The sequence below is a fragment of the Pavona decussata genome, unplaced genomic scaffold (assembly GCF_977016875.1).
Source record: "Pavona decussata unplaced genomic scaffold, jaPavDecu1.1 SCAFFOLD_299, whole genome shotgun sequence".
In the NCBI taxonomy this organism is placed as follows: Eukaryota; Metazoa; Cnidaria; class Anthozoa; order Scleractinia; family Agariciidae; genus Pavona; species Pavona decussata.
The window spans coordinates 150,689-171,477 of record NW_028145696.1 but is presented as its reverse complement, the minus strand read 5'-3'; the positions used below and the strand labels follow the sequence as shown (position 1 = coordinate 171,477).

General features: G+C 41.7%; 1 protein-coding gene and 1 pseudogene across 3 annotated transcripts in view; one reads left to right on the top strand and one right to left on the bottom strand.

Moving 5' to 3' along the window:
• LOC146454870 (uncharacterized) overlaps positions 1-20,789 on the top strand; it is a 234,341-nt gene that overhangs the window by 180,737 nt on the left and 32,815 nt on the right. Inside the window, exon 1 of one of the 3 annotated variants that reach the window (XM_085094978.1) lies at positions 2,630-2,686. The exons of the other annotated variants lie outside the window; for them this stretch is intronic. The gene's annotated coding sequence lies outside the window, so the exon portion shown is untranslated. Of the gene's footprint in view, positions 1-2,629; positions 2,687-20,789 lie in introns of those variants that run through there. 3 annotated transcript variants of the gene reach the window in all.
• LOC146454871 (uncharacterized) lies at positions 5,025-19,824 on the bottom strand (annotated as a pseudogene).

The following is a 20,789-nucleotide window of genomic DNA, read 5'->3' as shown; positions in this document are numbered from 1 at the left end:
AATCCACCTTTTAGAACCGAAGTCCTACGACGTTAAGTTCGGATACGGTGCCGGGAAATATACAAGACGTAGCGCAGTGGCAATCAGTCAACGTACAGAAGCTTCTTGTATTGTCTCAGAATATGCTTAAAGAGGTATTTAGGGCGAGATGATCCTAGGACCTTTATCGTTTGATGTCCAACAAAAGAGAACAAATTTGACTTCTAGGAGCCACACGACCTTGATTCCGGAGTCAACGATTAAAAACTATTAAGACCGGAGTAGGACGGATACTTCCGGCGCTATAGCTATGTTCGTCCTTTTTTGGATTACGGATATGTAATTTCGGGAGATAGAGGTAATTAGACCCAAATGGCAGACTTATAAGTAGTGCACAATAAGGCAGTGCGTATTATTTTAGATCCCTCGCAGCGCGCTTCTGCAAGCGACGCGTTAGCAAGACTGCTTTGGAAAATCGTAGCCGCCGCAGAGTAGAGTATCGTGCAGTTTTTACGTAAAAGTCAGTTAACAACCTCTTTGCGCACTCTTTTACGCCATGTTTTAAAAGCGATTTTCATTTCTATAATACTAAGTCTAGGTACAATATTCATAAGTCTTCCACTATCAGGAGATAGGGGCATTGGTTCACTATTAATTTTTGTTGAACGTGTAGAATCAACGTAACAATGACGTAAGAGACGCATCACATTATTGTTATTGTTATTATTATTATTATTATTATTATTATTATTATTATTATTATTATTATTATTATAATTATTATTACTATTATTATTATTATTATTATTATTATTAATGTTATTATTATGATCATCATCATCATCATCGTTATTATTATTATTATTATTATTATTATTATTATTATTTATATTGAATCTTATTTATATCAGCTATTTTTGTAAGTTAATGTAATATTTTATTCATTTATTTATTATATTTGTATCTATAACTTAAATTAATGTTTTCGAAATCCAAGATAGCGGATCCAGAGATGGCCATTTTGAAATAGTGACTCAATTTCCGTGCAATATAGCTTCATAACTTTCCAATCCGGACCTTGAAGGCAAATTCTTAAGGGAAATGGTCAAAACTACTAAACTCGAACAGGACCCTCCAAACCACAAAATAGATTATGGCCTTTTCCTGAAGCCCCCTTCCAAAACCTCATAAGATGATGTCTTTATTGCATAGCCACCCCTCTAACTAGCAGTAAAAAAATGACAGTGAGATTCAAACCATATTTTTCTTATTTATCTAGCAATTTTGACCCTTGTAAGCTGAATATTTTTGTGTGAACTCAAATTTTAAAGCAAATAAATTTTTTCGGTCATGTCCACCAACTTGAGTATTCATACGTGTCAAGCTATGGAGGGGGCGGGGGGGAGGGGCGGCGGAATGCCACACCCCGGCACCAAAAGGCCAAAAAAGATAGGGTTAAAGTAACTAGAGATAAAATTTCGATAGACGGGAAAAATATTTCATATTTTTAATTTTTTCCTTTTTATACAATATCTGGGCTGGACAACTCCAAGGTATAAGGCAAATTTTTCCTGCCTTTAATTTGTGACAAATAGTTTTACCTCCCTTCCCGTGCGTTGCTCACGAACTCTTTTCGGTACATTGTCGGATATGTAAATAGGAAATCCTTGTAGCTGTTACACTTCAATTTGCCTTCAGCCATCTTAATGACATAAAGGTCATCTGCGTATCTCAGTAAGTTTTGTTTTTTTAGATCATATTAGTGCCAGCTCACGTTTTTGTCAATTTTCGCGATATTTCCTGAAGTCTTGGCCAAAACACGGAACTTCAAGATGGCAGTTATTTATTGTACACTCGAAGATCTGGAGAGAGAAGAAGAATCCTCCATATCCACGCCCCACCCCTTCTGCCGCAAAAGATGAGAAAAAACATTATCAGGTTAACGTTTAAGGCTTAATGGTTAAGAGTTTCATAAGAAAAACTGCACAACTTTATCCTAATTTTTTTCAGGAGTACTCCCATAGAATCTTGTAAGGTTTTTTCATTCAGTATATGGTTTAGAGAGGGGAATCAACGCTACAAAATGTTAAATCTTCAACAAACTAGACTATTTTTGATGCTTTGGAAGGATTGTTAGTCGCAGAATGAGAACTTTAAAACTATCACTGAATTGAGAATCATGTATTATCCACTCAGTGAGATACAGGACTCGTGGGAGCTAAGGCCATTAAACTACGAATGGCCTTAGCTCTGACCAGTCTGCTGAGGCTTAGTGGTAGAACGTCCGAACTAGTAATCGGAAGGTTTTTGGTTCGACTCGGAGTTTTTTTCGAGTATATCTGTGTCACTTACTGAATAACACATCACATCACATTTATTCTATCACTGAATTGTGACCACAAATCAGATATTTAGAGTTCACCAGCAATGTAGATGATTTTCTATGCTTACCAAACAGAAAATCAAACATAAAAATCGCGTTTTTCCCCGCAATGCTGTCCGCGTTTACTTATAGTTTCTATATAGTCCAGGAGCCTTTAATCGGCGCAGTAAACGGCTCTGACTAATATGATTATTAAATAACATTATTGAGTAGACTGATAATTGTCCACATGTTGTTATTGTCCCTTCCTAGGGAATTGAGCAACAATCAGTTGGAGGTCTTGAACAAAGGAGTTTTTGATTTCAACACAAAACTGTGGATTCTGTAAGTAAACTTACACAGATTGACTGCTGAAGTAATTGATGAAATAAAGAGTTCTGGAAACAATTTAGTGAGATCGGTCAGAGTTTATTGAATTTGCTGTAATTATAGCAACCGTTTCTTGGCAGGCATGTGTTCCAAAATCAGCACGTAGAGAATCCTAGACTGTGCTCTGTTCTGTTCTAAAGCACGCAGGAAGTGGCTAGAGCACGAAAGAAGTGTAGGGGGAAACAAGAGACGCAGTCGAGTGTTTCTCCCTACTTCTTGAGTGCGCTAGGCCGCTTCCTAAATGCTTTACAACAGAACAGAGCTCAGTCGAGGCTTCTATATTTGTTTTATGATAAAGAATAATTTTATTCTCCTACGCATTCGCCCTCATTTTCAAAACAAACTTCATTTTCCAAATGCAGAGAAGTGGCGTCAGCATGCATTTTTACTCGCATAAAGGGCGCTACAATAACTCAATCACAATCCTTGTGAGAATGGTTCAAATGATTTGATTGGCTCAACAAGACGAAAACTGTCAAACATGTCAAAGCGAAGCATTAAAGTTAACAATATTTGCATAGTTCGAATATAACGCCAGTGCTTCTTCATAGTTTTTCCTTTAAAAAATCAGGATGGAAAAGTAAAATGTTCAGTGAAATCCGGTGGATTTGTGGCTCATGGAAATCAGGACGTTATTAGCATGGCAATAAGAAAACAAACTGTTTAGAGCTAGCGGCTGGTGTTCAATCAACTGCTGCGCTGTTTTGTGTATTTTCAACAGTCGAATTCACGGGAGCAAGAGGATTGCTCGAACTGTTGACCTCGTTAGGAAAACTGGGCTACAGTGACTGCTGTGGCCTCCCACTCAGTGCTCCGTTGAGGATATTTGGACAGACTGTCAGTCGGTCACTCGAAGTGCGAGCGTCGTAATTTCTGAGGCTTGCTTCACTGCGATGAGCAGGGGTGGCCATGATGTGAAATTATGGAAATTGTACGGAAAATGTTAGGATCTTATAAGCTTATATATGTGCGTATTCGTAAATTGCCGTGATTAAATTTTCAGTTTTTCAATTTTTTTTGGTTGATTTTTTACACGAAAATGAAACTTAGAAATGAAGCTAGAACTGCGATATCCAGATCCGTCGGGCACTACAACAGAGAATGAGAAGATAGAGGGGCGCACAATTAGAACATGGATGAAGAAGGCCTTACAAAACAAACACTGTGAAGGCGTAAGAGAACAGAGCTGGCAAGGAAAGCTCCATACAGCTACTGGGAGGATAAAGATCTTGATGGTGTGAGTTTCGAGTGGATGGCAGACTGGAAAACAGCACCAATGCATAAAATAGCCGGAAGAAGTGAGCTCTACGAACAGCTACTTCCAACAAAAATGTACAACGCAAGAAAGACCAGATCAAGCGAAGAACCGGACGTTAGATGTAGAATGTGTGGAAAAGCGCAGGAGTCTATCGCACATGTGCTGTCAAGGTGCAGTGCAATGGCACAGACGAAGTATCTATCAAGACACAACGGAGCACTCAAAATGCTCTCCTTTGAGCTGCTGAAAGACTACCAACTGATAGGGGCCGGTCCGACTTGGTACTCCCCCACGCAACCTAAGCCTCTCTACCAAAATGATCAAGTGACGGCATATTTGGATGTACCAGTATATGCAGACCACACAGAGAAGCGAGCTAACAAGAGTGGACGCGAGGATTGTAGATAAGGAGAGGAAGACAGTAACCCTGTTGCAGATGAGCTGCCCTTGGAATGAGAACCGGAAGCAGAAGGACGGGGAGAAAACCGGCAAGTACGCCCCACTACGGTGGGAAATCAAGAAGCAGTACCTGGGCTACAAGATCACTCAAATGAACATTATAGTGGATGTACTTGGTGGATTTTTTGAGGGACTGATTAGTAGTTTGAGGAAAATACTAGGGGCAAAGCGTAGCAGAGATGTTCTAGGACGGATGCAAAAGTCGGTCCTAAGTGGTAGCCTGAACATTGCCAGAACTTTCAAGGTCTTGTGCTAAATTAAGATGCTTAAACTCCCGTTGGATCCACCTAATAGCTAGATTAAGCATAGACCATTTTGAGATTTTTAACATTTTATTTTTTTTTTACTATTTTTTTAAATTGATTTTCTTTGTTTATCACGATTTTATTGTAAGTTTAGATGCCGGGCTAGCCACAAGTTTCTGACTTGCTCCTTGTGTTTTTTCTTATTTTATATCTGGCATTCGGATGTTGATATACTGCCTTTATAATAATAATAATAATAATAATAATAATAATAATAATAATAATAATAATAATAATAATAATAATAATTCTTTATTTAAATATTCTTTATTTAAATATTCCACACAAATTGCTATTTACAAGTTAAAAGTATATAAAAAGAGCTATTAAAAACCTATTTACAATTCATTTCGATTAAAAAAAGATAGTATTTTCAAGCAATAATGTTTTTGTAAAGAAAAAGAAAAAAAAAACCAAATGTCATGAAGTTTTAAAAAAAAATGAAATTCGGCATTTTAAAATCAGTTTCACTTGATAAAAAGAAAAGAAAAAAAAAAAAAAAACAAACAAAAGACGCATCTCTCAAATGGCCCCTTCTGTAGTTTCAATGTCAATGTCCGCGTTCTTGATGTCACGTTGAATTCTTCGTAATGTCCTAGAACCTCTAAGGCAGACGAGTGCAGATCTTAACAGTGCGAATGAAATTCGGCTTCTGATCCATGACATGGTTTTGGCATATTGCTCCCCTTTCTTGATAGCAATCAGCTCCGCTAATCGACTATGGTATCTCAAGCATTCATTGCCCATTCCGCCGGTTGTAGTGAAGACCAAAGGTGTAAATGTTCCATGCTCAATATCGAGAACTCTCCTTGAGTACAGGCGCTTTTTCTCATTCTCATGCGTACGATAGATTTGTTGCGGCTCCAGGTCCTTATACGATTCAGCATTGGGATGGCAAACCCTTACAACAAAGAATGCCGATCGTCGTTGCTCCCAAAACCCACGTGCATGGTTATCCAATCTCGCATCTTGTGCTTTGTTGGATCCTCTACTTAACTGTTCTCCAGAGATGTCTAAGAGAACTGGCTCAGTCTCAACGTCACTGCAAACTGTACTCAGGAGTTCAGCCTCCAGATCTCTGAGCTCATTGTGACGCTGAATGACGAAACCTCCTATTTTACAGATCGTGGAGTGGTCAACTGTGAAAACTTCCCCACAGGCACATGTGGAAGGGATGTCATCTATTGGCCAGTTATAGCGTAGTTTAACAGCGTCGCAGAACTGCCTTTTATTGAGGTTAAAACACAGATCTTTAAGAGGGAGGACTGTAGGCCACGCCGATGATTCTTTTTCCGCCGCCAGATTCAGTGCTCGCTTAGTCTTACATGGTGCCATCTCCTTAATACGCTCTGTTCTGTCTACGAGTTCCTTTGATCTTTCCCTTGCTACTGCCTGTTGTGCTGATTTTACGAGGGAATCTTCTGGTAGCTCATGTGACTGAGATACGATTTGTTCAACGAGGGGTGTTGTTACTTTGACTGAAGAAGCGTACTCGCGGCTTGCTTCAAGGCATGGGTTTCCAAACCAAGACCACCTAGGCGGACTGGCAGCGCTAGAATGGTCCTATCTAGCTGATTACACTTGCGCTCAGTAATCGCAGGAAAGAGCACCTGAGATATTGCATTCTCTAGTGGCTCTAGTAGATCCTGAATGTCGGGGAGAGTTCTTAAAAAAAAAAAAAAAACGTCCACTGATGTTTCAAGCCAAAGGTGTAGGCTGCGTAGCACGCTTGTGGTTGATATAGAGCAAATTCTGCTAACGTCGCTACATCATTGACCCAATTGGGCACCTTTTCGCTGACATTTTCCTCTAAATAGCCTCAGGAGCCTATCGCCGCCACAAGATGTTCCTTCCCTTGCTTTGTGACACTAATAGACGTTTCCTTGAAGGCTTCTCCGACACTTTCTTCCTTGGCTGGTTTTGCGATAATCCAGCACTAGTTTGGAAAGTAGCCAAAATCTGGACCAATGGTGCTAAGGACATCCCACCACTTCTTAATTTCTGTTGTAGAGCCCGCTCCACTGGCATCATCTGCAAACCAGCATTGCTTCACACTGGACACTACTTGTAGGCTTGTAATTAGGGGCTGAATGCTCAAGGCATATAGACCCATAGCAAGAGGATCACCCTGTGTTGTTCCTTCTGCTGACACGATCTCTTTACCGCCAGTGATAAATAGCCGAGCTGGCTTTCTGTAGATATTAACGGCGTAGGCTGCGATTACAGGGCATAGAACGCGGATGTTATGCAGTGCGGCTGCTCTGTTAAGGGCGTTGAATGCATTAGAAGCATCAATGAGAAGTACGGCATCCGTGTCATCTGCTTCAAATACAGCATGCATAGCGTGTATTGCAGCTTCACTTCCAGATTTTTGTCCGGCACACAACTAAAGTGAGCCGCTAGCCTCGACAACGTCCTTTTTGGCGACCATCATTGCGCACTTTCCACAGCTTCTCCTAATTATCTCTCCGACTCCTATAGGTCTGACAGCGCCTTCGCCTTTATCCAGTGGAATCAGGCGGCTAGCCACTAGGGGCTCTACGGTCGTAGGGTCGATGTATTGTGTACATAGAGTCCTTATCATGGTTGCGATTGCCTCACATAGCCTTAAAGATGACTGTTTAAAGGACTTACAGGCGAGGATTCTTCTGAAACCATTCGCGTCAACCCCAGAGGGGCTTCCTGCTCCCTTTGTTCTCAAAGCAGCCTGCCTGACCATCTCACCATTAATTTCTAAGTACACTGATTCCGGAAACTCATCGTCGATCGGCCCGAAGAGTAACGAGCTTAGTTTTGCTGGTTGTGGAATGGGATGTTTCTGTTTTAGCTGCGTTATGACCTCGTCTGTTAGCGCTAGCACACCACCGCTGGTCGTTCCATTCAGGAAGCGCAGCGCTGAGTTGATTTGGTCTTCGAGCACAAGCTTGGCAAAAACCTTAGATCTATCGGGCGGATCAGAGGCTTTGAGTTTCCCGATACGATCTTGAATAATTCTACCTTCGCGTAGTTGCTTGTTGATTTCACCTTGTCTCCAATGCGTATGGCGCTTAGACAAGACCTCTTGGTAATCTTTTGCCTTGAACTTTGTGTTTGGTTTTTGAAGCCCTAGAGCAAGGAGCACAATGGCTGCTTTGAGGCATATGTGCTGATTGTCGGAGCCGCTATTCCAGCTATTTAGTGGCACTTTCCCTAAGAACGGTCCACTGCGTTTCGGGTCGAAAAAAAGTTTGCCCTCAAACTTTGCCCACTAAATCATCTTGGGTCATAAGTAAATGAAATGACTTTAGTTTTCGGAAATACGTTAAAATATATTTTTTACAGGCCACAACAGTAAGAGCGTTCGAGGACCTAAATTTGAGCGTGGCGAAAGTAGGAAGTTGCATAAAATTGAAGAGCTCGCTGCTCGAAAACCAGGAGACGCCACAAAAATTCATTATAATTCCTAAGTCAAGTGTTCCTTTAAAGGTATGAAATGCATGTTTATTTTGATTTGTTTTAATTTTTACGGTCACAAAAACTAATATCATTAACCCTCGTTAGAACGCTTACTGAAAACCGGTGAAAGTACCCTGTCTTTGCCGGCATTTATTTCACAAGTCCAGACCGACCCATTCTTAATTCCGACTGAACTTTGCTAAACAGATATTAGGAAGCATAGAAATATAAAAATACGTTGCGCTTTTTATCTTCCTTGACCACAGCGACTTCGCACTTTTGGTGCTTTTTCGAATGTGAAACCGGCATTATGCAAATGAGGTTGTCTATCAAATTCAAATTGTTGTAAATCAAAACATTCTTAATCGCTAAATTTCACCATTCTAAATTCACTACACCACACAAATATAAAAGCAAAAACGGTTTTACCCGTTTAAAAATGCCTAAAACCTGATGAATTATTTAGTCCTGATCTCTGAATGCTATGTAAAAAAATTGTAAACATTGAATATGTTAATTGCGTTGTGTGGGACACTTAGTCCTATATAAAGAAATCTTTCTTCTCGCTGTTTTCTACTGTCGATTTTCATTTTTTTGAAAAGTGCTATTGAAAATTCGTACACGTTTTTAGTATCAAAAATTTGAAGAAATAATTCAGCTTTAAATGGATGAGCACACACTGTGACATGACCTGCATTGAAATCGACAACACTTGACTTTTTTTAAATCAATGTTGTGTTACACTCTTGGTTATTTCTTGATTGCCTTTTTATTTGGTAAATGGCTACTAAAAGGACAATGCTAACAAGACCATCTTATTTTTCCCTGATCTACGACCAACGTACAGAATGATTTGATGACGAAAGTTTTGTTTTGCCGGATATGGCATTTTAACGACATAACTCCCGCTCTGAAGTAGGTCATAGGTCAAGGTCTTTGAAATTTCTCAGTTTACTTCCTAATTTTCTCTAAATGATTCCATTCAGTTACGAATCAAAACATTCTTAATCGCTAAACTTCACCATTCTAAATTAACTACACCGAAAATCACACAGAATAAAACGCATAAACGGTTTTAATAGTTTTAAAATGCCTGAAACTTGCTCGGTCCCGATTTTTAGATACTTTGCGGGGAATTTTTATGCAAATTAGTCTGTCTGCTAAACAGTATTTAGGTTTTAAGAAACCTATTTTCATTACTAATTTTTTCGTTTATTATTACATTTCCCGGCTTTGTTGACGCCATTCAGTTGGTATTCATAGCTTGAAGGTCCTTTAAGAAGCAAAATTTTTCTCTGAGTTTGGCATACTGCCATCTAAAATCACAAAACCCTGAAATTCACCAGCCGACTAGAAGGAGGATGCCTGTACATACCTCTACGTAAAGTGCCTTTCTCAATACATAGAAAATATAAACTTCTGAACCACAAAAAAATGATAGGTCGACTAGAATTTGTTTGGGCCATTTATCTGTTGAAGTGCAAGTTGTTATTTCATTACAGTTCGAAAAAAAATCCCTTGTAGTAATGAGAAAAACTTGAATTCGCTTTTGTAAAACATGTGATTTATTAATTTTCAAAAGCTGGGCATTGTCAATATGTTGCTCAAAATGAATTGATAGGAACTTGTACATGAAACTCGGAAGGAAAAAACTGTACAGAAAAAGAAAGATTTTATAGGAAGCGAGGGAATGAGAATATATCCGTCCGTCGCGATGCGTTCCGGTTGCAACCCCGGCGGACTAGGGTCATAGGTAGAGTTAGCTGTTAGCTTGCTCTGAGAATTTCACCCAGGCCCTTCGCCGCAAATGGCAAAGCTTCTAACTTGCACTTTTTGTTGTAGATGATATTTCTAGTGTAATGCCTCATTGTTTCTGTAATTACTTTAAAGTCATTATTACTGAAAATTCAACACGAGCTCTCCTCCTAGTGAAGGAGAATCAAATCCCACATTAAGGAGCATCAGTAAAGTATATTGTTGCTCGGTGTTGTTTTTGTGTAAGTGTAATTTTAAAACTACTCCAAGCTAGTTGACAGGCAGTCCACTAAAATGCCATAAATCCTCGAACAAGTGCTCCTTCTCGAATACGCGAAGTTCTCTGTGATCATAATAAAAATTGTCCAATTTTATCGTCTTAGGGGGTTAAGGCCACCCTCCCCCCCTGTGACCTTCGTGGGTCACAGGGTAGAAGTAGCTGAGGTTACGGAGCGTATTAATGCGAACGCACAACAACAGAGGTCAAAATTCCAATCACTGATGTCTTTAATGAATCACACTTGACGAAGATAGCATCACAAATACTTGATAACCTTTCAGAACTGTAGCGATACGATCGTAACTGTGGTAGCGATAGCTGAAATGCGTATATGTGTGGCTGTGACAATGATCGTGATTACGGTTGTGGTTCGAACTAAAAAGCAACAAAAGCAAAATCGATTCTTATGTAATTGATCTAATTGATTAACTAACCATAAAACAACAATACAGAAACCTGTGCGAGAAAAGGACAAATGATAAACGAAACAATACAATAAACCGAGCGTAAACAATATGAGTAACTTACTTTGGTCTAGCTCCTTGAAATAGGTAATTGTTGCACCTCAAAACGTCAATAGCAGTAGCGAATTCTAGCTAGCGAGTAGCGACTGTGTTACAGTAATATGCTCTACACACGTGGCGGTCGAACCGAAACATGACCCTATGTAATAGACTAACTTATGTAATGACAAAAGTGACAACTATTGCGTCACGTGTCTACTTGAAATGAAACAAATGAACAGTAACACGCAAAGGAGCAAATACAGGAAATGTACAAAAAACAAAGAGGCGTTTCAAAACTAACACCCCCCCCCCCCCAAAAAAAAAGTGCGTATCAAAACGAAATTGTACTGCAAAATCCCCCGATAAGAATGTTCATGAGGTATTTTCACATATGCTTCTTAGACTGCGTAGTGCAGTAGCCCGAACACGAGAAATAAGTTCGAAGTCAGTTCTAGAACTTTCCTTGAGTAATTTGACTTTCTTTTTGACCAAATACGATATTTGCTTCTGTGAAAGATACGCCTTAGATCTTACATGCAACTTCGGAAAAGGAATCTGTACAAACATCGAATCCAGGCGCGAGGTGAGTTATTTTGTGGGTATATAGAGAAAGACCGGACTATAAGATCGTTTTTAATCTTTCGTATAGAGAAAAGAACTTGGCGCGCGCACATCTCGATAATTATGAATGCAACCTGGTTTATAACTTGTTACAGGAAAGCAATCCCCGCAATAAGATGAACATTACCATGTCTGATGATATTCGTCACGAGATAAATCGTAATAACAACATGAGGGACGGCCCTGCCATTAGTGTCAAGAATCTTTTACTCCATACTGCGGCCCCATTTACGCCGGTCTCTGTACAAATGGCTATCGCGTTAAAAAAAAAAATGGCTATTGCATCAAATTGAGCGGCATTTTCGGTGTCTGCTTTTGGGGGTTTTTGTTTGGCACGCATTGCGAGTCTCAACAAACATATTGATAGCTACAATCTTGGACAACCAGCCTTTCTCCCCTTTTTTTTTCAGTGATGGAAACATGGCGCGTTTTGCTTTGTACGCGAATTCGTACTGATTGATTTCGAGGGGAGGATGGGGGACTAATTTTTCCCTTTATTTTGTCCAAGTTTGTAGGTCCTTGTATTCGCCAGGCCAAATATAAATTGACTATCAATATGGCTGTTCATAAATAAAGCTTCGAAACTGAAAGAGAACAACTTCTCATTAATAAGGTAATTTGAGCCCGAAAATACCGAAAAAGCCATCTACCGTGTAGCATGAAAATTTTGCAGGTTCTAATTTTTGCGAATTTTGCAGATTGACCTCGATCCGCAAAAATTAGTTCCCGCAGAAAAAAACACTCGCAAAATAAAATGCCACAAAAATTAACTCCCTTCAGTCAAATTTAAAACATGTGCGCTTTTAATAGACTAATGCCACTGAGGCGATATACATTGGACTTAAACAAGAACATTAACATGATTTTTCATTGAAAAAAGCAACTAGAGCTGTCAAGAGTAAAGCGATTCAGTACATTAGATTGTCACAAATGGGTCATCTGCAGGAAGCACAGACTTGAATCATGCAGCAAACCAACCATGTTCTAGTGGCGCATCTGCGGCGACCTGCACAGAAGTGCAGAAGTTCAACTGAGCAAGAATGTTATTATTATCGACTGAGTCTGTCTCGTTGCGTTACAATAGGGCATAGTTTTGCATTTTAGCAGGCCACTCCCAGTTAGGTCTCAAAGTTGTATACTAGCTGGAGTACATCTTTCACTCGAAAGCCCCTCTGTATGCCTAGAAAGGTTTCAGCTACTGTAATTCAAAAATTCATACTGCTTTCTTATAAAATAATATACGGTAATACCGGTCGTGGTAAACAATATTAACGAAACAGTGTTTGGCTGTGCATGGTAGGGGTAGGCTTTTTGTTTAGTTGTTCATTTCCTTTGCGCAGTAAGGTATAACAGTGATATGTCTCTAATTCGTAACTAGAGTGAACTGTGACTCAATTGACCGTTTCAATAAAAGTTGAAAATATTCAGGTTTGTTCCACTTAAATATTCTGCTGCTTGAACCGGAGCATCGCAAAAATTAGTTCCCAGTAGAAATTTCAGTCATCTCGAACCGCAAAAATTTGTTCCCGCAAACTGTTGGCCGGGATCGACAGCACACGCACTAATGATAGCTCAATGAACTCAACACAGTCTTTATTCCTCAGTCCTGATCGACCACGAGGGATTTCTACAATAACAACCGTTCCGGGTAGCCCGGATGAAGTTGCCCTCAGAGAGGGCCTGAGTACAAGCAATGGGCCAACATCCCCCCCTCTTTGAAAAGAAAAGGAAAAATAAACGGGATAGTTCTAAGGGGCACAGATTGCCTTGGCAATTACAGCATTTCTAGTCGGTTGTGACTGCTATTAGAAAGTAACTGTGTAGCCCAAATGTTAATGGCGAGCATTACTTGAGTTCATAGTCTTTAAACCTAGTTGGTGGTTTGGGCAAGTATTACTTAAGTTCATAGTCTTTAAACCGAGTTGGTGGTTTGATGAGTCTTGTGCGTGTCCTCACTTCAGGATGGTGATCCTGGGGTGTGTTAGTGGACAGCTTACTTGTGCCCATGTCAGGTGTGCTTGCTTCTTGTTGTGGTGGTGGGGGGGAAGTGTCGAGACCCGGGCCACTATTACTTGTGTCTAACTTGGGTAGTGGCTGCTGTGGAGGTTGGTCAATGGGCGTGGTCAGCACTGATCCTTGGGGATTGAAGGGAGGTGCCAAGTTGTGTCCCGTTGTAAGCAGGAGTGTAGGTGGAGTGTAGCGTGAGGTAGGAGGGGGAGGTGCTGCACGCCTGATGTGTATCCGATTCCTTCGAATGGTGCTGCTTGGCGTTTTTATGGTGTATGACCTGGAATGGCGTTGGTCAGTTACACGGCCATATGCCCATGGGGTGCCTTGTTTACTAGTCGGCGGACGTGCATATACAAATTCACCAATGTTGATAGCATTGTGCTCTGGGCCGGCAGTCTTGTCGTAGTAGGCTTTACTGGCGTTGCGTTTGGCCTTGATCTCGGTTGATATGGTGTCGCGGTTGATCAACATTGGTTCTAAAAGGTGGTCAGGCGTTGGGAGTGATGTTCGTGTCCGACGGCTCAACATACGTTGGGCAGGAGAGTAAGTGTGGCCTTTGGGGGGTGTGTTCCTATAGTTAAGCAAGGCGATTTGGAAGTCATCTGATTTCTTTAGCATGGACTTCGACACTTTCACTGCCGCTTCCGCTCGACCGTTGCCTTGGGAATGGTAGGGGCTGGAGGTGGTATGTGTGAACCCATATTGAGAAGCAAAGTCCATGTAGTCCTTGCTGGCAAATTGCGGACCGTTGTCTGTGTGACAGATACGGGGAATGCCGAACCTGGCAAAGTGGGCTTTGGTTTTGCTGATAACGGTTGTGGCTAAGGTGTCATCAAGTTCATCCACTTCAATCCAATCAGAGAAGTGGCATACTGTTACGAGGTAGGCTCTCTGTGTATGTATAAAGATGTCTTGGCTTATGATCTGCCATGGTAGTGTTTGGGATCGGGAGCGATCTCATAGGTTCTTTTGTTCACGTCGAGCCATACTGTGCACAGGTACTACAGTTGTTGCACATATCAAAGACTGCTTGTCGCATCCCCGGCCAGAATAATACTTCCCGTGCCATGCGTATATTTGACTCAGGACCAAAGTGGTTTGCATGGATTTTGAGCAGCATCTCAGCTTGCATGGATTGTGGTATCATCACTTGTGCTCCTTTGTAGATAAGGCCATTGTCGATCGTGAGCTCATCCCGGTAAGGCCAGTATGGCGGTAGTGGTTGTGGTACCTGGTTTCTGCTGTCCGGCCAGCCTTGAACGATTGTGGTCATTAGTTTGGAGAGGTGTTCATCCTTTTTGGTCTCATCACGTAGGCGAGATTCAGTGGTTTCTGTCAGACGTGGGTTGTGTGTGCCGGAGTCCTCTGTGAGTTCAGCCCTGAAGACTTCGAAGCCTGTGACGCGGGCGTATACTGGGGTAGGCAGTGCGGCTCTCGAAAGGGTGTCAGCCAGGTGGAGTGAGGTTCCCTTCTTGTATTTAATGGTGAAGCGGTATCTCTGCAGTCGCATGAGCATTTTCTGTAGCCGCGCTGGTGCTTTGTGTAGGGGCTTTTTGCAGATGGTCTCAAGTGGCTGATGGTCGGTGTGGACTTCTATGTCTGATTTTCCATACAGCCAGTGGTCGAATTTTCCGAATGCGTTGCAAATGGCTAAGCACTCTTTCTCTATTTGTGAGTATCGTTGTTCGGTGGCGTTGAGGCTGTTTGATGTGTATGCTACAGGTTGTAGGCGTCCTTCACTATTCGGCTGGAGAAGGGCAGCGCCCACGCCAACCTCACTTGCATCAACTTGAAGTGTCACCGGTTTGTTGAGGTCATAGTATTGGAGCACTGGTGCAGTGGAAATGAGGTGTTTAGCTTTCTGAAATGCGTCATCTTGTGCTTGTGCCCACATAAAGGGGGTATCTGACTGGGTGAGTTGGGTGAGAGGTCTGATAGTGTTGCTGAGGTTGGGGCAATAGGGTGAGAGGTAGTTGGCCATCCCCACGAATCTCTGTACGCCTGCTTTGTTTTGGGGTGGGGCCATTGTCGTGATTGCTGCTATCTTGTCTGGGTCTGCTTGCATTCCTTGGTCAGTTATGATGTTGCCCATGAACTTGACTTGTTTCAGTTTGAACTGTAGTTTGTTCTGATTTAGTTTTATGTTCTTCTGTGAGCAGCGCTCCATAAGGGCAACAAACCGGCGGTCATGGTCTTGCTCTGCTTCTTGGTAATTTGAACCTTCTCCAAAGACAAGGATGTCATCTGCGATACACAGGATGCCTTCAAGGCCCTCTAGAGCGGACATCAGGCGTTTCTGAAATTCCTCCGGGGCACTTGAGACACCAAATGGAAGCCGTAGCCATCGGTATCTCCCGTAGGATGTATGCATTGTTGTCATGAGTGACGATGCTTCATCAAGGGGTACGTGCAGGAAGCCTTCTCTAACATCGACTAGTGAGAAGCATTTGGCATGGCAGAGTTTGTGAAGTTGCTCAGACAGTGTGGGCATCTGGTATACTGGTCGCAGAATGCCCTTATTAATTGTTTGGCTGGGGTCAATGCAGAGCCTTGTTTTCTTTGGTGTCTCTTTAATGACCTCGTTGGAGCACCATGAGGTGGGTTCCTCTACTCTCTTTATGATGCCGGCTGCAGCGTATCTGTCAAGGGCTTCCTTTTCTTTGATACGTTTAGCTACAGGAACTCGATGGATAGGCATCTGTACTGGTGAGACGTCGGCTTTTACTTCAAAGTGAACTGGGGGTCCCAAGTAGCCAAGGCCTTCAAAATTCTCAGGATACTGTTGTAGTACGTTCTCTTTTGTGAGCTCCCCAGGTGCGGCCAGACGTCTTTTAGAAGGGATCATTATGGGTTTTGAGGGTGAGGGCATTGTGGGTTCCCCGCACTGTTTGTCCTGGTTGAGGTGGTCCAGATGGCAGCCTGTGGTTTCCTTGGGTGTGCTGTGGGTGTTCGCGGTTGGGCTGCCTGAGGCTTGGCTGGTATGTGACGAGCTGGCTTGGTAGGGGGGGGGGGGGCTCTCTTTCCTGTGGAGTCTTTTACTGCTGTTGTGAGGGAAAATATTTCGTCTGCTTTGATGATGATGAGCCCCAGTGTCTCACAGTCGGACCCAGAGAGAAGGGCTGGTTTGTCCAACATGACGTCTCGAGGGAGTACCTGGAATGTGAGTGTTTCGTATCTGCTGTTTCGTTCGCATAGGAGGTCGATCTGCCCCAATGGTTTCAGTGGCTGGGCGTCGCCGTAGGGGTGGAGGAGGTAAGGTGACTTTGTTAGCTTCATGTTTGGCATCAGCCTGAGAAGGGTGTCTTCAGACAGGGTATTGCAGGTGGCGGCGGTGTCTATCTGAAATGTCATTGGGATGAATTTGTTCCCAGTTGCAGATATTGGCAGGGTAACAAAGTACTTTTTCTTTGCGGAGTCTGCGGACACTGTGTATTTGCCGTGTTTCCAGGGAGTAGCACTGTTCTTGGTAGTCATCAGTGTAGTATTCTACAGGGAGGTGATCATTGGCGGTGTGTAGCAGATGTACGTTCTGTTTTCGGGGGGGTACCGGTTGGGGCCGATCACGAGGGGTTCTGTCGCCTCGGCCTCTGCCCTGAGCTTGCCATTGAGTGGTTTTCCGCGGTTGTGCTTGTTGGGGGGAGGGCCCTGTTTCAAGACAAACTCTGGAAAAGTGGTCGTTAATCCCACATTTTGTGCACGTTTTGCCATTGGCAGGGCATGTTTTCCAGTGGTGGGGTCCTCGTCGGTCCCCGCACCAAAAACAGGTTCCAGGCTCCCGCTTTAATTTCATTTGTTTGTGGCTAATCCAGTTCACTTGTTCTTCAATTCCTTTTGTGGCGTCTGTAATGAGTTTGTTCGCTTTCTGAGCCGACTCAAGGGCCTTGGCTTCGGCTACGACGTCTTGCATGCTCTTAGGCGTTCCATCCGACTTTAAGTGCGTTTTCAGTAACTCAGCTCTCATTGTGTCATCGTGTAGCCCAAACACGAATTTATCGCGGCACATTTCGTCTGTCGACGTGTTGTAGGAGCATAGGCTGCCTGCCTGTCTGACTTTAACCTCCCATTCTTGAACGGATTCATGTGGGCTTTGTTGAGCGTGCCAGAATTTGAATCTGTCTGCCAGCAGGGAGCTTCCGATAGATCCAGTGTAATGAAGTCGTAACTTGTCCATCCAGATCCATGGTTTTCCCCTATCATCAGCTGCGATCTGCGGTTCAATGGTGTAGCGGATCACCTGCAAAGCTTCGTCTGGCATTGCCGATCGCAACGCCGATATTTCTAGCAAAGGTTTCTTGTAATAGTCCGCTCTCTCCGTGACCGGGTTTTTCGCCAGGTTTCTGTAGTCTGCTTGAATGCAGTAATAGTGAAATCTAACTTCAAAGTTCTTGAAATTTTCGGATATATTCCCGCCGAGTTTCAATTCAGGTCGTTTGAGGTTCGCCATCTTTGTTTGACGAGTTGTCTGCGATTGTATCGTTTGGTGTGCGTTTAAGCTCCGTGAATGTTTCCTTTGTCGATTTGTCGGGCCGATCCCACTATTCTGACACCAAGTTGGCCGGGGTCGACAGCACACGCACTAATGATAGCTCAATGAACTCAACACAGTCTTTATTCCTCAGTCCTGATCGACCACGAGGGATTTCTACAATAACAACCGTTCCGGGTAGCCCGGATGAAGTTGCCCTCAGAGAGGGCCTGAGTACAAGCAATGGGCCAACAAAACCACAAAAAATCGCCAATCCGCAAAATAAAACTCCCGCAAAATTTTCGTGCTACACGGTACTTCATAGGATGTCCATATTTTAAACTCGACAAGAACAGAAACCAAAGATACTTTATTTGCTTATATCTCTCGCTTTTTCACTGTTACAAGGTAGGATTGTGTAATTAATGGGCGGCGTCATTGCTCATGTAAGTTGAGCAAGTCAAATTCAGATCTCAGATTCCAGAAGTTAATAGTTACACGCCAGTAAGCTTTAATTGTAAGGTATTGAATATTGCTTATCTTGTATGAGAATAAAATGTAACAATGTATTCATAGCGGAGGTGAATGGAATCATTTTAGAGAAAATTAGGAAGTAAACTGAAAAGTTTAAAAGACCTTGACCTATGACCTACTTCAGAGCGGGAGTTATGTCGTTAAAATGCCATATCCGGCAAAACAAAACTGTCTTCATCAAATCATTCTGTACGTTGGTCGTAGATCAGGGAAAATTAAGATGGTCTTGTTAGCATTGTCCTTTTAGTAGCCATTTACCAAATAAAAAGGCAATCAAGAAATAACCAAGAGTGTAACACAACATTGATTTTAAAAAAGGTCAAGTGTTGTCGATTTCAATGCAGGTCATGTCACAGTGTGACTGCTCATCCATTTAAAGCTGAATTATTTCTTCAAATTTTTGATACTAAAAACGTGTACGAATTTTCAATAGCACTTTTAAAAAAATGAAAATCGACAGTAGAAAACAGCGAGAAGAAAGATTTCTTTATATAGGACTAAGTGTCCCACACAACGCAATTAACATATTCAATGTTTACAATTTTTTTACATAGCATTCAGAGATCAGGACTAAATAATTCATCAGGTTTTAGGCATTTTTAAACGGGTAAAACCGTTTTTGCTTTTATATTTGTGTGCTTTCTGGTGTAGTGAATTTAGAATGGTGAAATTTAGCGATTAAGAATGTTTTGATTTACAACAATTTGAATTTGATAGACAACCTCATTTGCATAATGCCGGTTTCACATTCGAAAAAGCACCAAAAGTGCGAAGTCGCTGTGGTCAAGGAAGATAAAAAGCGCAACGTATTTTTATATTTCTATGCTTCCTAACATCTGTTTAGCAAAGTTCAGTCGGAATTTAGAGTGGGTCGGTCTGGACTTGTGAAATAAATGCCGGCAAAGACAGGGTACTTTCACCGGTTTTCAGAAAGCGTTCTAACAAGGGTTAATAATATTAGTTTTTGTGACCGTAAAAATTAAAACAAATCAAAATAAACATGCATTTCATACCTTTGAAGGAACACTTGACTTAGGAATTATAATGAATTTTTGTGGCGTCTCCTGGTTTTCGAGCAGCGAGCTCTTCAATTTTATGCAACTTCCTACTTTCGCCACGCTCAAATTTAGGTCCTCGAACGCTCTGACTGTTGTGGCCTGTAAAAAATATATTTTAACGTATTTCCGAAAACTAAAGTCATTTCATTTACTTATGACCCAAGATAATTTAGTGGGCAAAGTTTAAGGGCAAACTTTTTTTCGACCCGAAACGCAGTGGACCGTTCTTAGGGAAAGTGCCACTTAATGTGGAATGTTATTTGATTAATAAAGTCCCTCCCTACTTTCCCATATGGCACAAGAAATACGTTCTTTCTCCACGTTGCAATCTCGTTATAGGCATCTGGTATGATCGAGATCGGTATAACAATGGCAGAACCATCACTTCGTTTTCTCCAGTTGATCATAGACGGTTTGTTGATAGTATTGTAGTCTGAAAAGCATCCCGGTCTACTTACATTGTTTTTACCTTGCTCTGTTCGCTTTTGGTCTCCTGGGATTTGAGAAGTACTTGTTGTATGCAAATCTTTGCTTGATGTTGTTAGCAGATTACCATATTGCGATTCACATTGATTTTTGGTGTTTTGATCCTTGCAAATAGTGGTCAGCCCCTGGGGAGCTCTTTGATTAGCAATGTCGGAAAAAATGTTCAAATTCGAACCTACGACCACATTCACGTTTGATAGATTTTCACCTTCGCATTGGGCGGGTTCGAGATCCTTGGTTTGTGACAACATAGAGGCACCAACCACTTCTGTTTCGTCTAGAAAAGTTGAAGAGTCGCCTCTGACACTTATTTGTGAGTTTTCATCCGTTATTGCTGCTGCGTGGTCGCGAAGATTCTGAGCTGATAACCCCAAGTTCACGTATCCCACGTCATCCCATTGATCTTTCAAAATGCGCATATATCCTTTCTTGCGTCCGTTCTGATAACATGGCGAGTTGCTTGAGCTTTTTAAGCTTAAGGCTTTTTCCCTGGTGAATGCATGAGGTGTCACAGTAGACTGGCTGAACTTTTATCAACCAAGAAGGGAGGGGATTACAGTACTACATTGTCATGGATTAGCGCCAAAGTCTCATTCGCCCTCCTGAGGTCTACGCTGCTATGCTTGAGAGGCTCATGTTGTACGCGAAGAGCACCGCTGAACATTACAGATATCAACTTTGAAATCGATAATCAACTACCGAGACTTTAGGATTAGAACGTTGAACATTCTTCAAAGTTAGGATTAATAGGGGTTTTGGAATTTTCACATTTTAGTTTATGATATATATCAGAAGTAAGAATTTCCCTAAAAAATAAATAATAATAATAATAATAATAATAATAATAATAATAATAATAATAATAATAATAATAATAATAACAATA